This window comes from Festucalex cinctus, chromosome 2, assembly GCF_051991245.1.
Source record: "Festucalex cinctus isolate MCC-2025b chromosome 2, RoL_Fcin_1.0, whole genome shotgun sequence".
NCBI classification, from domain to species: Eukaryota; Metazoa; Chordata; class Actinopteri; order Syngnathiformes; family Syngnathidae; genus Festucalex; species Festucalex cinctus.
The window spans coordinates 8,993,582-9,012,622 of NC_135412.1; positions in this window are offsets into that span (position 1 = coordinate 8,993,582).

A 19,041-nucleotide genomic window follows, 5' to 3' on the forward strand; every position below is an offset into this window, starting at 1 on the left:
ACCTCCTCCTCATGCTGGTCACCAGCCTGTTCACACACTGCTGTTGGATGGCATCATTTTCTTCAACCAGCATTTCATGCAAGTCAGCCATTGTGGTTGTGTTGGTGATTTTGGCACTAACAGCACAGCCAGGCTGCTTGATCCCACATTTGTTCAATGTGGTTACGCGCTGGCCAACAGACCCAACTTTTGGAGGTAGACTCTTAAAAAAATTTAAAAAAAAAAAATGAAATAAAAAAAAACAACCCTGCTATGTGAGAGCGAGTATTGTCATCTTGGATGACAGAGTTTAGTCCCAAACAAGTATCTTTTTTTTTTTTTCATTATTGCTGTCATGGGTTGGGTTTTTGTTTAGTCTATTTGCTTCTGTCATGGTTTGGGATTAGTTTGGGTTTTGTTTGAGTTTGTTATCATTTTACTTTAGTTTTAGTTCATGTGGTCCATTTCACAAAGAACGGATGCGGCGCTGCGGGGAAACTGCGTTTTCCGTTTCAGAAAGGGAGGTAACTGAAGCCAGAGAAAAAGCGGTAACTCTTCATAAAAAGAAACAACTTAAAAACTCTCAGTCAGTTACCGTAGTAATTTATTTAAATAAATAAATAAATAAAACAGTCAATATGCCTTTATTAACTCATTCAATCCCAAAAACGTATAAATACGTTTTTAATACTTTCTCATTCACAACCAAAAACATATTTATACGTTTTTTTATATTTTTTTTGTTTTTTTTTATGCTATAGCAAACAGAAGGCTTTAATATAGCTTCTGACCTGAAGAAGTCGCTTAAAGCAATGGTAGTATTACAAAAAAACGGCCATCAAGTGGCAGAAGAGTATAAGAGATCAGCCATGTTCCAACAAGCTTTTTTTTTCCCCAGTGTTTTTTTTTTTCCTGATGACAAGAGAGTCTAATCTTTCTTTTAGTAGGTGTCCTTTTTTTTATAGCACTAGAACATAATATTCTGTGGGCCTTGCAAAATCAGTCCAAATCCAGTCAAACAGCCGCGATTGTTTCAGTCAAAACGGGTGGGAGTGAAAGAGTTAAAAGTCCACTTTGTTTCCGCAAACATGGCATGCCCTTTTGACAAATGATCCTGTTGACGAAGGTGCAATCTAAAAAGAGAATTGTTGATCCAAATTAATATTACAAATTGAATTGTTGACCAATTTAATAAAATTGTTTCAATTGGCAACACACAATTTAATTAGATTAAGTTTAATTAATTATGATTTCATTCAACTTAATATATTCACTTTGGATTAATAAAGGGAATTGTTCACCAACTTCATAAAATTGCTGGTTACACATGATTGAATTAAATTAATGCAAAGTTTATTAAGTTTAATTAATTAATTCAACTTAATATATTCACTTGTATATTATTTATAGTTCTTATATTCACTGGATCAAGTTTTGATTAATTTAATTCAAGTGAATATATAAATTATATAATTAATTCAACTTAACATATTCACATTGGGTTAACTTAATCGTGTGTTACCAATTGATTTTGTTAAGTTAGTCAACAATTCAATTTGTAATCTTAAATTGGTTCAACAATTCTCTTTTTAGAGTGTGCAGGCAGCATTACTGCGCAGGGAATTAAAGGCACTGTCTGCCAGTTTCACTCTGGAAAAGGCACTTTTTAAATACAGGATTTAAACAATCAAACTACTTCTCAACTTACATATCAGGGCTTGTCTTCATTTCTGGTGGTGAGTTCGTCCTAAACCCGCAGCCCCCCATCCTGTATTTTGCCATTTTGTGTTTGTTTTGTAAACAGCGGGACGTTTCTATGGAAAGACAGTGTTTACACCCCTCCGGCCTATCGCAGAGCAGGGGGGTGGGGTGTCGCAAACTGGGCGGGCTTTGTGACGTCACTCCCGCGGCAATTTGAAAGCACGCACGGATTTATTTTATTTTTTTCACTCACTCACAGAAGTTTACATGTGTGAATGAGTGAGTAAAAAAAAAAAATAATTACTTGCTGGTGCACAGAGATACAATACACGCTATGGGTTCTTGAAAACAGACATTGATGCAAAGTGATAACCCAAGATGAGAGGTGCATGTCAGCTTTACATTTCTCAGAGATCATAGAACACCACCTCTGGCATGTCCCAACCATTGACCATCAAACAAGCCTGTGACCCTGGTCGGCCTACCTATCAGTCAGCTGGCACCAACTAAAATCAGAGGAAACACGTTTGCTTGTATGTACAGTATGTATGTTGCACTGCAGGATGCACTTATTGTACTACATTCTGTAGCTATATAAGCGGTTCAGAAAATGGATGTAATGATCAAAGAAAGTTGATTGAGCAGGCTTTCTTTAGTTGCACAGCATAGTGCGAATCTCACTGGGGGGGGGGGCTGCTATGGTCTATTGATGGGCCCTCGGGGATGAAGGATGTGAAGCAGAGGATAGCGAGTGAGTTGGAAGGATTCATGCAGTGAGAACAAAGGCCAAATGACACTGTGGAGCAATAACAAACGATTGTAAAGAGGAGTGCAATGATTGGTCAATCTTGTTGTAAACAGGAGTGGGTTTTGTTCGCTGGCCTCAAGAAATATTTTGTGTTTTTTATGTGCATTTGAATGTAAAGAATGCACGGAAGACAAATCAATGTGTTGTGGACATTCCAATAGGGATGGACATTGCATTATACATGCACACTGTGCAGACTCTGTTTATTGAACGAAATATAACAGGTACAGTCAATTATTTTGGATAGAATGTACAGAGAATGTGTTCTTATATTTATAGAATATTGTTACAGTTCCTGCTGGGTGGCCCCATCCAAAACACATGCAGAAGCATTTGGGACGTTCCATCGGCAACATTCTGTCATGTTTGTGTGCCATGCCAGTCTGCTGGGTCATGTTTTCTTCGGACTTACAGCTCCTGGTATTCTACTGGGCGGGCGGAGTCCCCGGCTGCACACCTGAGAGTCATCTCAATCAGTTTAGTATTCAGGTGCAGCAGAGGCTGAAGGGCGCCGTCGGATTTTTTGCTCCTCGTTGTTCCATCCTGTTCTGAGACCACTAGTGAATACGAGTTTGCTTTCTGTTAAAGGGATAGTTCGGCTTTTTTGACATGAATCGCTATTTCATCCTCACCTCCAGAACGCTGTCAGGGGTAAGTCGGTGCTGATCGCACACACTGGAGGTGAGGATGAAATTGAGATTCATGTCAAAAAAGCCGAACTGTCCCTTTAAGTCTTAGTAAGTACTTTAACCTTTTTGCATCCGGTGACGTGCTTCAGCTGGGACTCATTAACTCATTCACTCCCAAAAACGTATTTATACGTTTTTTTAGGTTTTTGTATGCTAGAGTTTTTGCATGAAGGCTTTGATGCAGTTTCTGACCTGAAGCGGTTGCTTAAAGCGATGGTACTTATTACAAAAAAAAAAAAAAAAAAAACGGCCAGCAGGTGGCAGCAAAGTATAAGAGATCAACCAGGTCCATGTTGCAACAAGCTCTTTTCCCCAGTATTTTCAACAGGTTTGTGAATAATGATGAAACTTAGCTAATTCTAATGCTAATTGCTACAAAACATAAAAACAGATAAAAAAAATATACCGTACTTTTTTTTTTTTTTTCCTGATGAAAGAAGAGACACATTTTTCTTTTGGTAGGTTCCATGTTTTGATAGCAATAGAACATGAAAATGGCTGGGAGTGAATGAGTTAAAAGAAAATTTAAACTCAGCAGTGTAATTGTTGATGGAGTGAAATTAAATGCAGGCAGTTTACATGTGTAGAAATGAAAGAAAGGCTTCTGCTACCCTTTTCTAAACCTTTACAAAAACCTAAAGAAAACCCGAAGTGCCATGAAGCTTTACGCTAGTCAAACTAGCAAACTTGTGTTATCTAAGTCACAAAGCAAAGTAAAAACAATCGTGCTATATAGGGAGCGCCTTTTCTTACATCAAGTGAGGTGCCACTTTGTTGAAGAAACTTTTGCTGAGTTGTGCAACAACGGTGGACTAATCCCTGCTCGGGCTAAAGGACAAGACCACGAGTTCCCTCGAGTCACTCCGCTGTTCAGTCCAACCACTCCTCTGGCTCCCGAAGTGCAGTTGTGGAGTGAGTGCAGATCTGGTCATGATGGATGACTCTTCAGGGATGTGAGATGGCGCTCCCTGTCCTTGGGGTCATTTCATACACGTGTTGCATAATCTATATGTTCAGTTGGAATGTAGCCTTGTACATGATTGCACAATTGATGAGCAATGAGCATGGACAAAAAGGGTAGATGTGATGATAGAATAGATGAGTCTTTCCCGATAGATTGGGGACAAGGTCCCGAAATCGCTCTTGATACCATGTGGATGACCTCCCCAATACAGAGCACTAATTCATCACCCACAGCGCCCGTTCACCACCAAATGATTCAGTGGTCAGGATGCACTGCACATTTATGCCAGAAATACACATTTTCAACCAGTTAAACTTTCCATCATTTGGTTTCTTCAACTGTGCTCACTCATGTGGTGAACCCGTTATTAAAATGGAAGTGTTTTCAGTTCCCTGTTCAGCATGTCTTCACTTCAGAGTAGTGTTGTTCCGATCCCGATATTGGTATCGGCAGAGGTGCCGATACTGCATTAAAACAGTGGTATCAGTATCGGTGACTACTCACAAGTAACATGCCGATACCCTTAATTCCAACGCTCATATAGGATTTTGGATGCAGCATCTTGTGTCTTGCTCATGCATGACATTCACTGGTATGTAACATGTTCACTGCATGCAGATCTAAGATATCCTATTGGCCCTTGAATGATCTGAACCAATAGCAGGACAGCTTTTTCATGTTGGGGGAAAAAAACAAAACAAAAAACTTAAGTACAGTATCGGTATGGTATCGGTATCGGCCGATACTGCAAAGCTGGGTATCGGTATCAGGGGCCAAAAAATGGTATCGGAACAACACTACTTCAGAGCCTTGCTAATTAAAAATAATAATAATAATAAAAATAGCAAAGAAAAATAACATTGTATTTTAAAGCCACAGGTCTACAGGTTGTTTCTGAGAATCAATATTAATCGTCAATGTTGGAAAAATCAAGCAAATGAAAAATGTCGTTTGCAATGATGTAACACAAAATATGTCCAGCTCTGTGCGGTCGATAACGGAGAAGCGCTCAATCTCGGCATGGACGTTTTTAAATTTCATCTCTGTTTCCAACATCATGAACATTTAAAGAACTGGTTCTACTTCTTACTTCAGTCAAGCAGAGCCTTCGTGCACAGTTTTGTTACTCATTCATAATAGAGGTGAATGGCGTGAGTTTTGTACATACAATATACAGCCCTTTTGTGCCAGCTTTTTGTGATATAAAAAAAAAAAAAAACTGAGACAAACCTAGATAAATAATGTCCAAACTTTTTTTCCATATTAATGTGACCTATTACCTGTACAAGATATTTCAAAATAAAATGTAATTATTTTTTTTTTAACAGAGGAAAAATAAATAATTTGCCTGCATAAATATTAGTGATGTGCCAAAAAAAATCAATTGTCAAAAGAATCCCGATTCTTATTTAGTACAATTCAGAATCAATTTTAAATGTCCTAAAATCGGTTTTCGGCCTATTTTGTCTGATGGTGATACAGAGATTACAGTAATCTATTACTCTCTGGTCTTCCCATGACCAGCCTTAAAAGTCTGCAGTTAGCACAAAATGCTGCAGGAAGACTTTTGATGCGGACGACAAAGTTCGATCATATTACCCCGATACTAGACAACTTGCATTGGACTTCCAGTCCACGTGAGAAGCTATGTCAATATATTTACTTATAAAATATTACACATCTTAGCGCCTTCCTATCTCGTTGCTTTGGTACCGTACATTCTGACACAAAACCTTCGTTCGCAACACGCTGGTCTTTTGGATGAGGACCCACTTCCCTGACGACGTCTTCTTGCAGTGCTTCAACTTCCTAAATGGACTTTCACACTTTTCTAGTTATTGATGTTTAGTACGACAAACTATGTAAATTGTTGCCCATTCGGCATCCATTGCAGCCTGGTCATCATGGAAGCGGGATTTGATTTTTTTTTTTTTTTTAGTTTATTTTTTTTAGTTTTTCCTTGCCCTTTTGTGGTTTGATCATGGGACGACGTTGATATTTGTCAACAGTGGGCATGTGAAGCCATTTGAGACTCTTGTGTGAATTAAGGGCTATATAAAAATAAACTTGACACTCCCATTAAATTAATCAGCACACACCTGCCACAAATTAAAATGCTTATGATTGACCCCAAATAAACTTCAACTCTTCAAGTAGGCTTTTCCTGACTTTTTATTATTTATTTTTATTTTTTTAGCATTTGTGCTAACAATGATTGCTACTTGGACCTTTACATAAATCCTTCCACCTTGTTCTTTTGGCGATTAGAGAGGGTGTGCTTTCAATGATGACTACTAGAAAAGCTGAACCTTGTGGTTCTCAATGGAACTCAATTCTTCCAAATGATTCGATTGTTTCAACGTGTCACGGTGTGGGGTGTTGGTGGCAGGACCCAAATGCAGGAGGCAACAAAAAACCGGGCAAGGCAGGGATGCAGGTAAAAAAAAAGTATTTAATTAACAAAACTATAAACAAGGTACTATGGGAAAACTTAACTCGATCAAAAACAAACACAAGGCGTGGCAAGGAAAACAAGGACATGAACATGAACAGGCACAACAGATACTATGACTCCACAAGAACCAAACGGAAAACAGGGAACTAAATACACACAGGCTAATGACAATGACTAGACACAGCTGGGCAAGACACAAGTGGCAGGGGAAGCTGATTGGTGGATACACTGGGAAGGGAAGAAACACTCAGGTGGACGTGGTTTGACATAACGGGACAAGGGAGGAAACAAGGAACACATGACAAACGACCAAAAGACAAAAACCCACCCCCACCAAACCAAAACATGACATAACCCCCCCCTCAAGGGACGGCTCCCAGACGTCCAACATAAAAAGTCCAAAAACAAGGGCGGGCGGAAGGGGGCACGGAGGAGGGCACACGGCCCCCCCAGCCGTCCCAGACAAAAAGCAGTTCAGGAGGGCGTCCTCGACGCCCGACAAGAGAGTCCCAGCGGGGCCAGTCAGGAGGGCGTCCTCGACGCCCCACGAGAGGTGAAGGCAGCCGCAGGGCTTGCGCCGCCGGGACTTTGAGCGATGCCTGGCGAGGTTCCGGAACTTTGGGAGGCGCCCGGCGAGGTTCCGGAACTTTGGGAGGCGCCCGGCGAGGCTCCGGAACTTTGGGAGGCGCCCGGCGAGGCTCCGGAACTTTGGGCGGCGCCCGGCGAGGCTCCCGGACTTTGGGCGGCGCCCGGCGAGGCTCCCGGACTTTGGGCGGCGCCCGGCGAGGCTCCCGGACTTTGGGCGGCGCCCGGCGAGGCTCCCGGACTTTGGGCGGCGCCCGGCGAGGCTCCCGGACTTTGGGCGGCGCCCGGCGAGGCTCCCGGACTTTGGGCGGCGCCCGGCGAGGCTCCCGGACTTTGGGCGGCGCCCGGCGAGGCTCCCGGACTTTGGGCGGCGCCCGGCGAGGCTCCCGGACTTTGGGCGGCGCCCGGCGAGGCTCCCGGACTTTGGGCGGCGCCCGGCGAGGCTCCCGGACTTTGGGCGGCGCCCGGCGAGGCTCCGGGTCTTTGGGCGGCGCCCGGCGAGGCTCCCGGACTTTGGGCGGCGCCCGGCGAGGCTCCCGGACTTTGGGCGGCGCCCGGCGAGGCTCCCGGACTTTGGGCGGCGCCCGGCGAGGCTCAGGGGCGAGAGGTTGCAGCAGACGAGGTTCAGGAGCGAGAGGCTCCAGCAGACGAGGTTCAGGAGCGAGAGGCTCCAGCAGATGAGGTTCAGGAGCGAGAGGCTCCAGCAGACGAGGTTCAGGAGCGAGAGGCTCCAGCAGACGAGGTTCAGGAGCGAGAGGCTCCAGCAGACGAGGTTCAGGAGCGAAAGGCTCCAGCAGACGAGGTTCAGGAGCGAGAGGCCGCAGCAGACGACACAAAGGAACGAGAGGCTGGAGCAGACGAGATTCAGGAGCGAGAGGTCGCAGCAGACGAGGCCCAGGGACTTGAGGCCTGTCTGACCCGTCACTCCCGACGCCACGGAGCCTAGCCAGTACCTCTTTTAGCCCGGCAATGGCTCGGTCGCAGGACTCAAGCGCCTTCTTCGCCCCGGGCTCCCATTCCACCCTTGCCCCCGCTGGGTCCAGTTCTGGTGGAGTCATTCTGTCACGGTGTGGGGTGTTGGTGGCAGGACCCAAATGCAGGAGGCAACAAAAAACCGGGCAAGGCAGGGATGCAGGTAAAAAAAAAGTATTTAATTAACAAAACTATAAACAAGGTACTATGGGAAAACTTAACTCGATCAAAAACAAACACAAGGCGTGGCAAGGAAAACAAGGACATGAACATGAACAGGCACAACAGATACTATGACTCCACAAGAACCAAACGGAAAACAGGGAACTAAATACACACAGGCTAATGACAATGACTAGACACAGCTGGGCAAGACACAAGTGGCAGGGGAAGCTGATTGGTGGATACACTGGGAAGGGAAGAAACACTCAGGTGGACGTGGTTTGACATAACGGGACAAGGGAGGAAACAAGGAACACATGACAAACGACCAAAAGACAAAAACCCACCCCCACCAAACCAAAACATGACACAACGTTCCATTTCTGACATCCCTAGAAATCAATACAAACAAAGGGCGCTGGGAGAAGCCAGGAAAAAATTGCTCAAAAATACCAAAGTAACAAACACTCAGCGCAAGGGAATAGGTTGAAAAAAAAAAAAAAAAAAAAAAAACAGGAAATTATTTCATACAGAATGAACAGCCAGTACCATGAAAATGACAAGATGTTCTGGCAAGGAGTGGAGGACATACCAAAGCTTAAATATTGAGGGTGATTGACGATGGGAAGCAGTTGAGTGAGGAGCCCAGCACACCTGACCACGTCCAGCCCTGAAAACAAAAACAAAAGCAGAGGCAAACACAGGAAAAATAACTGCAATGATGTCAAAATATGTAGGAACAAAAAACGACTCGCAACAATTTTCACTTATAAAATCTAATGCTAAAACTTTTACTTCCACTCAAGATTCAACATTTACGAGATCTATTTCTGTCGACGCAAGAGCTACAAACCGCTTGTAAGTCAGTGAGTAACTCCACGTTAGACTTCTGAGCAGAGTATCCTTTTATTGGGCTAGAATCTACTTTATAACCATAAATGCCTCACTGTGATTTGAGGATTCCCCCCCAGTCATTCATCAAGGAAAATGGCGATAATAAATTTTTGAGAAGCCTTGACAGGCACCTCGCTGTGCTTCCAGGGGCTCTCTGGGTACTGCCGCTTTCCCACAGTATGAAACATATGTTGATTGAAGTCTTTATCAATCTATATCTACAGTATATTAGCCGGTTGCTGTGGATGTGGGTGTACCCTGTTGCTTAGAAAAAAAAAAAAAAAAAAAGACAGAAAGAAAAAGGAATAAAATATGAGTTTCAATGGGCCCCAACTTCCCACAGTACCTCACAATATTGTCGGGATGTTCGATACCACTTTTTTTCAGACCGATACCGATACTCAGATCCTCAGTACTCATCGATACCGATACCAACTGCCGATACCAGTAGTACATTTTGACGAAAAAAAAAAAAAAATCACTAAAAGATATTTTTAAACAAATATAGTCTATATAAACAAATATAGTCTATATAAACAAATATAAACAATATATAAACAAATATAAAATTATACAAATTCAATAGTCTTAACGCTCAAAATAAAACACAAAAAATGCTCTTTTAGTTAAAGATGTAGAATGGGTAGAATGGGTAAGAGGCAACATGTATAAAACGGGAAAAAAAAATACTTTAGAAACTACTTAAATACTAAAGAACACTAGAAATAATTAAAACATTTTCTTGTTGTACAACATTTGACATTGAGAATGCAACACTAAGTACCGTAGTACTCATTGCAATACTATTTTTTTCTGAGTGGAAAGTACAATGTTGTCTTTGTAAGTCCATTTATCTCGTTGTAGAATTGAAAGACCACCAAATGAGGGTGGAAAAAGTGCTGTCCCCCAACAACAAGAAGAATCCTTCATTTTTAAATAGTTCTCAAAATAATGGTTTCTTTTTTTTTTTCTTTTTTTTTGTGTGCAGAAAATAAATATCACTTTGACTGTGATTTTAACATTTTCTGTTAAAGGGACAGTGTGTAGAAGTTTTACCAGTTTTGCAGTTTTGTGGTGAACTAATATAATGCAATGATTTACGTTTGAAGCATGAGCATTTTGAAGCTACGGTGCCTCAGAGAGACCACACTTGGCAAGTTTACCACCCATTACAAAGTCATCTAATTTGCCTTCTTCGCATATCTGTAGGAGAAAAATGGCTGTGAAACACATACACCTTGTAAGGTTGGGCACAACCCATGTAATCTATGATTATATAAAAAGAAAATGTACGTTGATGTGATGGAACATATTTTCTGTGCATTGTATTAAAATTAATAGTATTTTCTTTAATGAATGAACTTAAAAAAAAAATCAAAAATGTCTACACACTGTCGCTTTAACTAAACTGTCTTCAATTATTTTATGTAGTTTCTAACAAATTCTCTGCTGATTATATTTTATGTTTTTGACTTGAATGTGTGATGTGAACACCATATTTGGTGTGGAACCCCTGACAACTGTTTTTGAGGTGACAGTTTGGGGTTTATGAATGTTTTGAATGTTTGGATTGGTGGTGAATGTTTTGAGAAAATGTGAGGAGGTTTGGAAAAATGTCTTTTTTTCTTTTTTTTATAGGTGAAAAACTGTAATATGATACATGCAGGGTCAATCGTGTAGGTGATGATATCGTTACGCGAGTTTCACAGCCTCCCAAGGGAGACCTAACGATAATTTTGAGCAAAATGAGTTTGACCCCAATGTAAAAATGTTCGTTGCATTCAAAAAAATCATCTATTCAAAATGACTCTAGCTGTAAATATCTAAGATGTATATCTGTTAACACGTCGTGTTGTTGTGTGCACTGTATGTCCAAGTGATCCCATCCCTTCCCATCTCATCTGTATGCAGCCCACTAGTGTCACGCAAGGCCAACTCTGCACTCAGTGTATCTGTTGCGATGCTCCGCGTAGCGTGACTCTTGCCTGTGTGTCATCTATCACGGGATAGTACAACCTTGCTTTAAAATCATATTCCAGTGAATCAGAATTCAATTCCAGATTCCTCCAAGAAAATATCACAACAATACATCTTCTCCTCGATTCTACTCGGGACACTGTCACCGAGCTTCCGGACTCATTGGCGCCACTGTCATTTTTCAGTAGCATCTCAGGCAGACACGTGATGAAACATTCACTGAATGAATTACATTGCCTATGGGAGAGAAAGAAAAAAAAACTGCTTGGAAGATGTAATTTTAGATGCATGAAATCTAAAGGTGCTTACACACATTGTTTGCATTGTTCTGAATATGAAAACGCCTGTGTTTAGTTTTTTTAAAATATTTATGCCATACTATTCATGCAGCGCAGATATGCCATTGTGTGACAGGGAAAAGAAAAGCTCAGAAATGAAAGCAATGTGATGTTTTTTTTCCCTCTTTCTCTCTGAAGTGTTGTGTTTTTGATTGCCTCCATCTCCATCTTGGCTGTATTGAAATGTTGAATAGCAGTAACGAGATTGGAGCTGAATAACAATGATAGTATTCCATAATATATGACGGTGCCATACACAATGCTGCGGTTTCACGCTTTGCTGTGATTAGAGTTACAAATTTAACACTTGTTAGGTGTAAACAGCACTGTGGGGGATTATTTGTCAGGCGTGTAGAATAATATTCAGAGTGTAAGCTTGCATGATGCATGCCACTTCCACAAGGCTCTTCATCGTCCCATCTGCTGTTTATCCCATGATTATAATCTTTGTGTAAAAGAAGCTTATTAAATCATTGCACATACACATTTCAGTGAGAAGGCAAACATCTATTACTGCATGATCATGCCATTTTTGGGAAAAAGTATATAATTGTAATCTTGTAGTCTGGTCCTACTGTATACATATTTTTGCTGCAATGAATGACACCATTCATTGTTAGAAATGTCAAACATGTATTTGTTATTGAGGGATGACGAAAACAACAATGTGTCTTTTACGACTGATTAACTCATTCACTCCCAGCCATTTTCACAGCAGCAATCCCATTCGCTCACGGCTGTTTTACTGGATTTTGACTGATTTTGCAAGGCCCACAGAATATTGTGTTCTATTGCTATAAAAGCATGGAACCTATCAAAAGAATGATTGAAGTCTCTTCTTTCATCAGGAAAAAAAGGATGTTTCTATCTGTTTCCGTTTTGCAGCAATTAGCATTAGAAGAGAGCTAAGTTTCATCAGTTTTCACAAATCTATTTAAAATTGTAAGTAATTGAGCTTTTTTTTCTCGATGGCCCTGGTTAATCTCCTTTGCTCTGCTGCCACCTGCTGGCCGTTTGTGTAATAACTACCATTTCTACAACCGTTCTTTGCAGGTGAGAGGCTGCATCAAAGCCTTCTGTATGCTCTAGCATTTAAAAAACAAACAAAAACAAACAAACAAACAAACGTATAAATATGTCTTTGGGACACGTAGAACATTAAAAAAACGTATTTATACGTTATTGGGAGTAAATGAGTTAAAAGAACTGAATAATGTATGAAGTTAATTCTGTCGCTCCTACAACACAAAACAGAACAACTTAAATTTGAAGAAAAAAAAAATCATTCAAAGGGCAAATACAGTTGCGCTTGAAAGTATGAGCAAATGCTGTGAATCGTCACCAAAATTCACATGCACGTCTCTAATGTCAAGTTCAACCTCAGAAAAATGTCACAACTGGCACTGTATAAGCCTTTTTCTCACCATAAAGGGTGCTCATAAGTTGACATACTTCGGATATGTTGAAATGAAATCGTTTTTTACGCAATAAAAGGTCTCTAATAAATTAAAACACAATCACAGACCAAAGGTCCTCTGCTCAGTTTCTTTAGTTAATGACCTGCTTAAAAGCTCCAAAACGTCCTCCTGGAGGAATATAGTATTGTATATACTCTGGAATCTGATGTAAATAAATAATAAAAAGATGAATAGAGAGCGAAGCAGACAACTGATGATGCTGATCATAGGAGGGCTCTGAAAATGGTCCTTTCTGACGCTGTCAGCAGGGGGGGACGGGATCACTGAAGTTTAGTGGTGATTAAAACGGCATTGCTCGACGCTGTCCTCAAACCCAAACACACGCAGGACAGGCTCTTGTCTTTGAACACTGACTTGCAAATAAGTCGTTTGAGCACCTGTGATGTTGAAAACGGATGAGTCCTCTTTCCACTCAGCTCTGATGGATTTGTTTTTCTGGCTCTGTGTACATCACTTGATGCAATTTGACTGCTTCTTTAAGGTAAAATACAAAGATTGTCAGCCCACCAATTAGCCAGTAAATTATTTTGTGATTTTATCATTCAACAACATTCGCAGAAATATTTCAAGCCGAACTTTTGTTTGTTTGTTTTTTTACATGAGAAATTCCCATTTACTTTTTCTTTTTTTTCTTTTTTTTAAGACAATTTTAACACAAACTTGGCATACACAGCCTTGGCATATATATTACATCCGTTAAACATCCTAGGCATCTTCTTTCGGACACTCGCACGTCTTGAGACGGTTCTGTCTGTACAAGATCTGTTTGAGGAACGAAACCGGCTTTGCTTCCATGTAAACAGGGCCTAAAACACACCGCACTGACAGCTCAGCCTTGACAAATAAGCCGACAACAACAACAAAAACACAGGAAGAAGCTCCAGACATCCAGCAGAGTGTTTCCGTGACTGCTCCTGAATTAACAGGACAGTACTGAGCAAAGTTATAAATATAAATGAATGAATTAATAATAATAATAATAATAATTAAACGTTGTTTTTTTTTTTTGGGGGGGGGGGTGATGGATGGACGGACGGATGGATGGAAACGGTATTCGTAATTGTCTTGTGTTCCAGCCTCAAGATTTACAAAGCCACCTTCCCAGGTGTCCGCTTGTTATGCCAGCGCATTGCTTTGAGAACAATTACTTTGACTACATCAGCATGTGATTTTGGGCACACAGTTTTTAATATTCAGCAGAGACTGAGACTTATAGCTGCGTCTCACGCTTGTGAGGCGTCATTGTGTGGCTCCTGGTTATAATTGTTTTTCTTTTTTTTTTTTTTTCATCTTTTTGCCTCACTTCTAAAATAAAGACAACAAAAGACAGATTTTTTTTTTCTCAAGTCATTATTTCGCCACTTCAAATATAACACTACAATCTCTAAACTTTTGAGTAGTTCAAATGTGTACTGCCGCTTTATAAAATGACTACCTATACCAGGGGTGTCCAAACTTTTTTATTTGAGGGCCACATACAGAAAATCAGAAGGACGCAAGGGCCACATAATGTTATGAAGAGAAATTGTGTTTAGTCCTAAAAATTGTACAAATAATTTATTTGTGCTTTTGCATATTTAGTTATATATATTTTAGCTTTATATTTAGTTTAGTTTAAGTTTTTTATTTATTTAATTTAGTTAGTTTTAATTATTTTTCAGGGTGGTTCTGTTTTTTTTTTTTAATTAGTTTTAGTTCTTTAATAAATGCTTAGCTTTAATTCAGTTAGTTTCAGTATTTTAGTTTTTTTTTTTTTTTTTTTTATGTGTATTACTCGTGCGCAACATTTAAAAAACACAATGGGCGCGACGTCATTATTCCAGTTTATATCAAAATAAATATACTAAAAGTCACATTGAAAATCATCCCCAAATGCTCATGCATTAAATTAATTACCAAAGACTAAAACGAAGGACATTTTTGCTATAATTATAGTTTTATTTTAGTTAGTTTGGTAAACATAAAATGTAGTTTCAGTAAAAAAAAAAAGCCTTTGTTTTTGTTTTATTTCGTTAACGAAATTGTCTTTAAATTTTAGTTTTTTCGTTAATTTGAGTTAACTAAAATAACCTTTAATAGCACCTTGTGTGTCCCTTATTACTTTGACCATCTTCAAACATTTTTGTTTTAATTTTATTTGAACTGAGTCAAATGCCATTTTTAGCATATGTCGCGGGCCACTAAAAAATGGACGGCGGGCCGCAAATGGGCCCCGGGCCATAGTTTGGACACCCATGATCTATACATTCCAATAATTCATAATGGTGATTGTTAAATTGTTAAATGGTGATTTTGAACATCAGCTAGCACTTCATTAAAAAGGGTATGTGAAAATGGCCAACAAACAAATTTGAAAGGACATAACTTTACTGTGGAACGACAAGAAAAAACTCCTTAATAGAGAGAAAGCACTTTTGTACTGAGTGGGAGGTGGAAACAAGTGGGAAACGAACCAAATGTAAGCACATACTGGCATCACAGGAGGCAAGATATTTTCAGCATGGCGATACAGACACGTACTGTAGATAAAGGTTCAGAAACCGAGACAACAGAGGACAGGTGAGACATGTAAAGAGATGAAATGGGGGGGGGGGAAATACCCAACAGCGATAAAACGCTTTGATCGGGCAAACTGGCCTTTTGCCCCTGTCGACTTCCTTCTTTGAGCTACTTTGGGAGAGGAATACGAAAAGATTTAATTGTCTCATCACATGAAAGGAATGCACCTTTGAAAAAAATGCCCACAACAAAACACTCACCAATTTAATGATAAAAATGTCAACAATGTGACACCTGTATCGTAACGAATTGACTGTAGAATTTACAAGAAATAACTGGCAAAAATGTCACCTAATTCTTATAAAATATAATGTCATTTAATTACTGTGAAAATCTATTAATTTTAATATTTTTTACAAATATTTAGTGTATATAAATTTGAGTTACTTACTGTATTTACATTTTTTTTTAAGAAAACAGCAATTCACTGTAATCCAGTTTGCAACTGTTTCTTTTATTCTAATTTACAGGAATTTAGTTGCCAGTAAATTCCTGCAAATAAATAATACAGTATTGTCATTGTAAAATTCCTCAAAAGAGTTGCTGGGATGCTGGAGCCTCTCACAGCTGGCTTCAGGCAGTAGGCACATCCTGAACTGGTTGCCAGCCAATCGCAGGGCACACAGAGACAACCAACCATCCACACTCACAATCACACCGAGGGAAAATTCAGAGCCCGGACTCGATCTCGCACCCTCAGCACTGGAGGCAGTACTGTAGATTTTTACAGAAATTTGTTACAGTGTGCTACTTCCACACATAAACAGAACATTTCACACGTAAACTGCAGAAGATTTGTTTATGTAGGCCACGATTTTAATGTAAAATAAGGATTTGACGTCTACTTTTATAGGTGTACTGTTGTTGCGTTGTCAAGGGTGAAGTTAAAATCCCCAGAATGGAAACATGCACGGCTCACCAGAAGCAAACCGCACCCACTGCTATCGCAAATATTCATGTAATCCACGGGAGAATCACAACTGCTTCTCATTACCAAATAACATCTAATTGTTCAGACACATTTTTTTTCTTTTACAAAGCCACATTACTTTGGAGTATTAAATATTATTTACTACTATAGCAATATTATTTAATTAACTCATTCACTGCCATTGACGGAAAAAGACGTCAAATGATGCATTTTTTTCCGCTAGTCTGGCAATGAATGTGTTAAGAAACATTAATTACTTACTGTCGCTATAACCATTGTCCAATTGTCCAATCACAAATAAAACAAGGCTAAAGAATAAACACGAACATATGTCAGAGACCCACCCTCAGGATACAGGATGTAAGTTTTTAATTTAAAATGAATTTAGCTCAAGCTCTTATAAAATATTCATGAGTTCGTCCCCAACGGCTGTAAATACAGCATATGATCATTGTCTCATTGCATCTTCACTCATAAATGTAAACAGGTCTACATTTAAGGACTCCGGCAGTGTTTCAGTATCAGGTTCACTCTTTGGCCAAGTGCAAATCGGCTATTTTTAGTTGTGTATATTTGTCGGAGCCCATAACTGATCAGCCAAAGGTCTATTAAGCCCTTTGGAGCTCACAAGGGAGCTTCAGAAGACCTGCTTAAGATGACAAAAGAAACGCCTTTAAAGCACTCCACCGCTTCTTTGTCTGAGCTGAGATAGCCATCATTTCCCTGTCTATTCAAAGGGTTTCAAACGGTCAAAGGGAAGTGAATTGAATTTACCCTTTATATTGCTTAATCTTATTCTCTCTTTTTTTTGTGGGGGGGGGGGGGGGGGGGGGGGGGGCTTTAATTTTCTCCCTGTCTCTTATGATTTGAAAAAGTCTTGTGATATCCTCCAATGTCACCTTCAGATAGCTACCCTGTCAATAATATAACAAAACACTAATTCCATACAGGAGTTCACATTGATATTGTATTAAAACAACATCAGTTTTAATGATACTGAACATATACAACTCTTTGTTTGCAATATACAGTATGTCATCACAACCTTTACTTCCATAACCATTATGTGATATACCGATAAGCATAATGTACTCTTTAGGACACTCTAAAACCAGATTGGTCAAATCTACCAAAAAAGGGGGTTAAGTTTGACCAATCTAGTTGGTAATTATGAGTCCAACAGATCCTTTGGTTATTAAAACAACCATTCTAGAATGGTTGGCATTTTCAATCAATATATATTGGTGATTAGCTCTTTGACTGCCAAAAAGGTTTAATAACGATCAGTAAAATCATGACGTATGCCGCCATAAACGTTAAATGATGTCAACTAAGTTTTTTATTTATTTATTTTTTTCAGTGCAACGGCCAAAGTGCAGTGCTGCCTGGTCAATGGGTTGTGGAATCAAAAACACACACTAACTATGGCCAGCAGATGTAAGCATTGTATCGCTTTTTGTGAATGATCAAAGCTTTTGTCATATCAAAGTTTTTTTTGATAACGTGTGGCAGTAAAAGAGTTAATACAACAGATACAAATTGGTCATTCTGACCAAGAGATTGGTTAATCTGTGTTAGAGGCTGAATAATAGTACCACTGATTGTCAAACCCACCTAAGTGGGGCGAAATTCATTATCCACATTTGACCAATTCACTGAGGAAGCAGTGAGCGCGTTTGGGAGTCATTTGGTGATTGCCCCACGTTCAGTCCAGTCATGTCAACCAGCTTCCCCTTGCCCAGTCAAGTCTCGGCGACCAGTTCTCTCACGTCCCATCCAGTCTGTTACTTCTGTTCACTGTAAATGAAGTTCCTCACAAATTTCCCTACTGTCTGTTTCCCTGCCTTGTTTCTCTGCCATTGGGTCCATCCACCAAATCCACGCACCACCATCCGTGACAGCTCCTTGCAGGCAAGTATGGGCCGTGAACTCTCTCATGGCGTCTCGACAAATACGTTCCAGGATCTATTAGAAGATTTTTTTTTAGATTATTATTTTTTTTCACTCACTCATTCACACCTGTAAGCTTCTGTGATGTTTTCCGGTTCTGATAAAACGAATGCATTTTTTTTTAGGCCTAACAAGTTTTAGTATCTTGAAGCTTCGCAAAAGAGGCAACATTCTTTGTGTTGTTTATTTGTATGCTATAAAATGGCAAATGATTGCAGTATTCGGTATGGTCAAAAGTGCTGAGCCAATAGCAGTTTGTGTGTTTGGAGTCAGAACATATGTGCAAGTCACTACTTGGGTCCAATTACACCGGTTTTGTTTACGCCTGCTATCCCAAGTGACTTTAAGCATATTAGAGGATGTTTGAGATGGTTGCTGCCTCCTACTAATGATGGATTTTGTCATATGCTCATCACGGCAGCAAATGCTGAGTGTGAGCTTATGCATTCACTGAATGAAAATTGTAATTGTGTTCTCCGTCATTGCCTCCAGATGCTCAAGAGCAACACAAACATGTCGCGTGGCCACCCACCCACTCCCACCTTTGTGTGCTATCCTGCTTAAACCACACCACTATTGTGAGTCAGGCACAATGAGCG